The sequence below is a fragment of the Rutilus rutilus genome (assembly GCF_951802725.1).
Source record: "Rutilus rutilus genome assembly, chromosome: 17".
In the NCBI taxonomy this organism is placed as follows: domain Eukaryota; kingdom Metazoa; phylum Chordata; class Actinopteri; order Cypriniformes; family Leuciscidae; genus Rutilus; species Rutilus rutilus.
In genome coordinates this window covers 35,222,007-35,228,315 of record NC_140230.1, presented here as the reverse complement: position 1 = coordinate 35,228,315, position 6,309 = coordinate 35,222,007, and the positions used below count along the sequence as shown (strand labels likewise).

The 6,309-nt window shown below is 34.7% G+C and overlaps 1 protein-coding gene and 1 long non-coding RNA gene across 4 annotated transcripts in view; both read left to right on the top strand.

Moving 5' to 3' along the window:
* The window catches only part of hamp (hepcidin antimicrobial peptide), a 1,769-nt gene extending 1,532 nt beyond the window's left edge, over positions 1-237 (top strand). For both annotated transcript variants that reach the window (XM_084385954.1, XM_084385953.1), the window contains exon 3: positions 1-237. This exon is cut by the window's left edge and continues 233 nt beyond it. The gene's annotated coding sequence lies outside the window, so the exon portion shown is untranslated.
* A 2,249-nt stretch (positions 238-2,486) lies between these two features.
* Positions 2,487-5,165, top strand: LOC311276335. 2 transcript variants are annotated; one of them, XR_014625058.1, is made up of 6 exons: positions 2,590-2,682; positions 3,831-3,907; positions 3,992-4,036; positions 4,351-4,409; positions 4,497-4,660; positions 4,779-5,165. It is a non-coding gene; the product is annotated as an uncharacterized lncRNA (long non-coding RNA). The 2 variants fall into 2 exon arrangements; XR_014625057.1 differs by having other exon boundaries at positions 2,487-2,682; positions 3,992-4,409.
* The last annotated feature ends 1,144 nt before the right edge of the window (positions 5,166-6,309 follow it).

Below are 6,309 nucleotides of genomic sequence, written 5' to 3'. Positions count from 1 at the left end.
ACGGGTATAAATGCAGGCTGTCTCCACGCATTCTGCTTTGTAAAAGTTGCAGCTACTGAAATCTAACAGACAATATGAGTTTTTTTTAACACTTTGAACGCTGTTATGATTTTATATATTTTATACATGTATATATATATATTTTATGCCTGTGTACATAGACATGTTACACCAATGATTGTTTAGTATAATGAAAAAAAAAAAAACATTTTTAATAAAATGATTTGTAAACATTGATTTGTTTTGTTGCTTCGAACTCAGTCAGTGGTGAAGCTCTAGGGGGCGCTAAACACTGAAACACACACACACACACACACACACACACACACACACACACACACACACACACACACACACTGATCTATCATTGTTGTATTAATGCACAAAAGAGACAGACAGACTGCAACTCATGCATCATACAAGTATTGATTCTATACTGACTCTCCTCACTATTGATTGAGTTTGGCATTAGCTTGCTTCTATAAGCAAACAACAAGATACTTTAGTGAGTATAGAAAAAACATAACACACACACACACACATTTGTTTCACAGGCTATTTTAGTGAGGACATTGCACAGACTTCCATTGATTTTATATCAGGTTAATGATATTTTCTATGGCCTAACCCAACCCCTAAACCAAACCTTGGTTGTCATAAATAAGAATATTTGGCCATCACAAGTAGCCAAACCCACACACACACACACACACACAGAAAAAGAGCGAGATATTTGGTACAATCTGCATTGTAAAAAGCGTTATATAAATAAAGGTGACTTGACGTACTACATCCACCATGTTGTCATTATCATGTGATCTACCAGTGTCAGTTGTGTCGCTTCTCTGTCATTCATAAATCCTCTCCTGTGGCCTCATTGGATAGTAAAGTGTCCATCGTATGCACACTTCAGAATCATCCTGGTACTTTTTGCCTACTCTCTTTTTAGTACTGTGAATTCAGACATACTTCTCTCGTCACATACTGTTTTTCGCCTATACTAGGCAAGTATGTGATTAACACTCCTCACATGGGCGTCTCACTATTCTAGAACAGAGACCATGTGCGTGTTGGTACATAAAGCTGCTGTTATGTTTCTTAAGTGGCCTCTCAACACTCAATAGCTTTTTCATCACGCATTTTATATAATTTATACTGAACTCAACAGTGTTGTTCAATATTATTGAGATTCCTAAGCAGAATGGATGAAGATTTTAATCAAGGCAAACCACCAACGCAAACATGCGCCTGACTCGTCGTTGTGTCGATTGCAGCCAGCACCTGGAGTCGTTCGTTTTAATTAGTCTCTCTCTCTCTCTGTCTCTCTCTCTCTCCGTCCAACTGTTGAGGAGATTTATTTTATTGTTATGATTTTGTCATGGGAACATTATACTGAATGTTTTAAAAATGTACGGTGTAAAGCATCATTGAGGAATACAAGACTGCACGCAAGACTAATTTCACATGAAAACTCACATGCACAGTGATGAAAACAACATGTATGTTGTCTTGTGTTTTGAGCCTGCGTATTCAGATAGAGTATGAAGCAGCACAACTGTTATCAACATTGATAATAATCATAAACGTTTCTTGAGCATCAAATCATCATAGATTGATTTCTGAAGGATCATGTGACACTGAAGACTGGAGTAATGATGCTGAAAATTCAGCTTTGATCACAGGAATAAATTACATTTTGCAATACAGTATATTCACATATATACTTTTTTGGAGTTTAGACATGATCACTATGTAATAATTTTTAATGTAATAAACGTTAAAGTGTATAAATATAAGTATAAACTGTAATCATTATTATCACAATGTGTAATAATTGCTTGGATGAGCTTATTGTTTTCTGTCTGAATGAATACATGATGTCAGCAAAACTGCACGTTTGTATTATCTAAGAACTGTAATTTCTGATATGTGTAGGCTACATTGACTCAGTCACCTGTAATTCACCCAGATTACTCTAAATTGTAAAAAAAAAGAACCATGGATTTTCTGTAACACCGTGTCCTAACTAGAATAGTTAGATAAAAGGTATATTCTCCATGTTAATCAGAGTGTTTTTCCTATCCAACCGCGACGGCGACACGCGACGACTCTATTTTAGAAACGGTTTCTATTTTTCTGCGACGTCGCGCTGGAACAACAAACACAAAGTGTGGCAATGATAATCTCAGGTACTGTTTATGTGCTTTATTTAATGTTAAAAGCGTGTAATGTGACTTTGAATGTCATTTAGTGCTCCAGCTTTGAAGCTGTAAAAGCAACAATGGATAATTCACCTCAGATCTTGAAATTAAACAAATGGAAACAAGAACGTTCAAACTGTGAACAAACAATTGTGTATTCTTTGACAAAGATTGTTTTTAGTAACTCAGTAGCCTATGTATTTTTAATAATGTTTAAATTGTGTAATATTTGTGAATTTGATTATGTAGCTACTTATCCATTTTCTTACGATTGCCGTCAAGATCGAGAATGAGGTCTCTGCAGAGCAACAAAGGGCGTTCCTCAATTTGGGGGCGTTTTCCAACTGGGTAGGCGTTTTACAACCTCTGTGCCTGGTTTGCTAAAACTTGAGTGGGCGATTCCTAATACTTGAATATGCTTTTCCCATCAGATATGAGTGATAAAGCGAGAAAGCGGTGAAATGCGGTCCTGCATATGGATGTAAGTGGATTTTTGTAAATTCTCATTTTGTCTAAGTTAACGTTTTAATTAGTTTGTGTAAATTTGCTTGCAACATGATTAGACAGAAAAAGCTCCAAGAGGTCTGCTACTTACAATCTATCGCTAACCATTAGCAAACATTCGCTAACTTTTTGGTGCATAAGTTTGTTACTTTAGTGTTGATAGTGGTAGTTTGCTTAATTTTTTCCTGTCGGCGTATTCTAATATATAAAAAAAAATAGTTAGCTTGTCAGACTAGAAAACAATAGTTGTAAACAAATGTTAATGGACTATTCCACCGAATAGGTGCCATTTATGTCCCCAGGACATTATGGCCCGGTTTCACACACAGGGTTTAGCCTTAACCAGAATTAGTCCATAGTTCAATTAGGACATTTAAATAATTTTCATAAACATGCTTAGAAAAAAAAGAGACAAAACAAAGGCACTGATATATTTTAAGATCAGTCAGTGCAAGTTTATTTCAGTTGGAACAGCTCAGACTTACATTTTAGTCTAGGACTAGGCTTTAAAATTGTTTGTGAAACCGGGGGGTATAGGTACTAATATGTAAAAAAAAAAAAAACTATAAATACATTTTAAGGAAAGTGTTGTGCACATTTATCTAACTGAAAATTTTATCTAATTAAAAAATTATTAAAAACTATAATAATTTTGGATAAATAACGTTTTCATTCAGTCCAGAACACACTCCCTTCATATATGAAATGGTGTTTGAGTGTGAGGTGCGCTGTAAGAAAACAAGAAAAGCTCCACAGAAAAGCTGAAAAAGCATTGCTTGTTAAATTTAGTATTTGTAATATCAATTTTAATGTAATATTTATAATTTTTCTGTTATTTATATATCTTATAACCCATTATGCACCCCTAAACATAACCCTAACAAAAACCTCTGCAGACCACTAGATTTAAATAGAAACATGATTTGACCTTTTTTAGCAGTGAGATCAGCTCACTTGTCAATGTTCAACACTCTTCATTATATCAGTGCAGGCATTAATACCTCACATGTGTAGTCAAACCTATAGACTAACATAATGGATGGATGTTAAAATGTAAAATGATTATGTACAGAGGAGGAAACTTTTTTTTTTTTATTAAAATGGATGAATTTGTTGTCTATTCAGCACATCACAATTCAGCGGAGAGGACAAGAGTCTCAACCACAGCACTGTCTTGCAGCGGTGGAGTCTTCATTCTAATGGTAGGATCAATGGCTATTGGTTCTGCAGGTGCCATGTCAGAATTAAACCCATGTGTAGTTATTAATACATAATTCATGTTGCAGTATGCTCTCTATGTCATCTTGGGGGGAACATATGACTTTTCACAGGTGGGTTTTCCAAGCTCATTAAAAAACATTCTGTAAGTTTAAGAATTGTTTTGATAAAATTGTGTTTTTTCCAACTATAGTCAGACATACCATAAGAAGATGGTGGTCTGTCCTTTTGCTGGAGAAATTCCCACCAATGTCTTTCTTTCTTTCTTTCTTTCTTTCTTTTTTATTGTTATTAGTCCTTTTCTAAAAAATAATGACAAGGATTACAAAATGCCTTTACAGTTAGTGTGACTTTTAGTTTTCATATCTTCATGCAATAAAACTTGATATACTGTATTAATGTGTTTTTATGTCATAAATTTATCAAGATCGGTCATGGAAATCCAACAAAGAAAGAGAAGGCGGATTGACAAGCCACACAAAACTGGTATGATTTATTTTGTTTGAGGTGCTCTATTATTTATAGTAAATGTTGACTGTCATTTACTGATGTTCTTCATTTGTCCCTTCATAGTGGCAACCGTTGACCAACCCCTGAACATACAGGAGGCATGTATTTGTTGTTACTTCAAGATGGTGATGTTGCAATTGGCTCCCGTGCCCTCACCTGCAGGTGCTTCAACAGCATTGTGAGCATGGATAGTTTCCTCCAAGAGGCTCACTTTCGGTGGTTGGACAGTAAGTTTTATTAGTGTCACTGTTTAGTTAATCACAGCTCTCTCTCTGTTTTTTCTCAGTTATGTATGGTTGAATATTAAGACAATGATGATGACAACTTTTTTTTTTTTTTTTTTAGGTGTCGTGAACTGGAAAATTTCAGAAACCTGTACAGGGTTCCATACAGCCTATCCAGATGTCTCCATTGTGAGACTACATACAAAGACTGTGGTGAAGGCTACAGAGGAAGAGGGCAAAGAGGTGTGATGCAGGGGTTCTTTGGCTCTGATGACTTCCAAGGATACTTCGGAGACGACTGTTTCTATGAGGCTGGAGGAAGCATCTAATGTTTCATGCAATGTGTTCCTCATGTTTGAACTTGCCACATTTATTGCTTGCTTATTTTATTTTATTGGATTCTCTCTTTTTTACTATTACATTAAGTAGAGAATGCTGCATTTATCAATATAGTTTTTCATCATATTGGTTACAGTATCTATACGGTCAATAAAGTGATGCTAATGTTTTAAGTTTTCAGAGTCATTATTCTAAGTTAACACATTTTACCTTAATTTAAAGGTCAATACGTTTTACATTATATATCATTTAATGTAAGCTACAAATATCACTTAAATATCAGTCATTACATATAAATATCATATTTTGAAAAATACAGGTGAGAAAGACCAATACAATTATTGCTTTACAGTAGGATTTGGTAACTTTATTGGAAATTGCTATTAATTTTCCTTGTTATTCACCGTTACAACTTGATTTGTGTTGTTAACACACACACAAAATGAAAATAAAACTAATGTAATTATAAATAGTTGAGTAATAAAGTAATTTTTTATACTTTTAGCTTTTATGGTTTACATTTAGAGAAAAATTGCATGCAGGTAGGAGAGATGATAAAATATAATACACACTCACAGGCTATTAGATCTGTATCTTATAACATAAGAACGGGAAATTTGGTTTATGAAAGAATTCCATATTAAAGATCTCTCAGTAGTTTAATGTAACACTTTTTAAAAATTTTATATTTAAGAAAACAGGTACTGTAGCCTGTATTTTATACACATATTTTATTTTGACATACATGTTGTCGCGATATCGACATAATAGTAAAAATCAAGAAAAAAAAAAAAACATGGAAAAAACGAGAAATAATAATAACGCATTTCCGCTTCTGATAGGGCTTCCGTACGGTTTTGATTGGATGGTTGGAAAATGCCTAGACCGGTTTGAAAACGCCCAATAATTGGGAAACGCCTTCTTGTTGTTCCGCAGAGACCTATACTTGTCAAGATCACTCTCTGGTGCTGTGCACTCGCCGCGAGACCCCGCCCACACGCTGTTCTGATTGGCTGTGGGTTTTGATTGATTTTTACTCATCTCGCAGTCGCGTTGTCTAGTGTGGACAGACAAATGACTTTGTCTGGTTAGGACATGGTGTAAAGCTTCTTTGAAACGATATGCATTGTGAAATGCGCTATACAAATAAATGTGAATTTAATTTAATCGAGCTATAAACTCTCATTGGATGCAAAATAGCTGTGTGAATCATTGTGTTCCACAGAAAAAATAACAGCATACGAGTTCTGAATGACTGAGGGTGAGTAAAAAATGACAGACTTTTTATTTAGAGGTGAACTGTCCCTTTAATA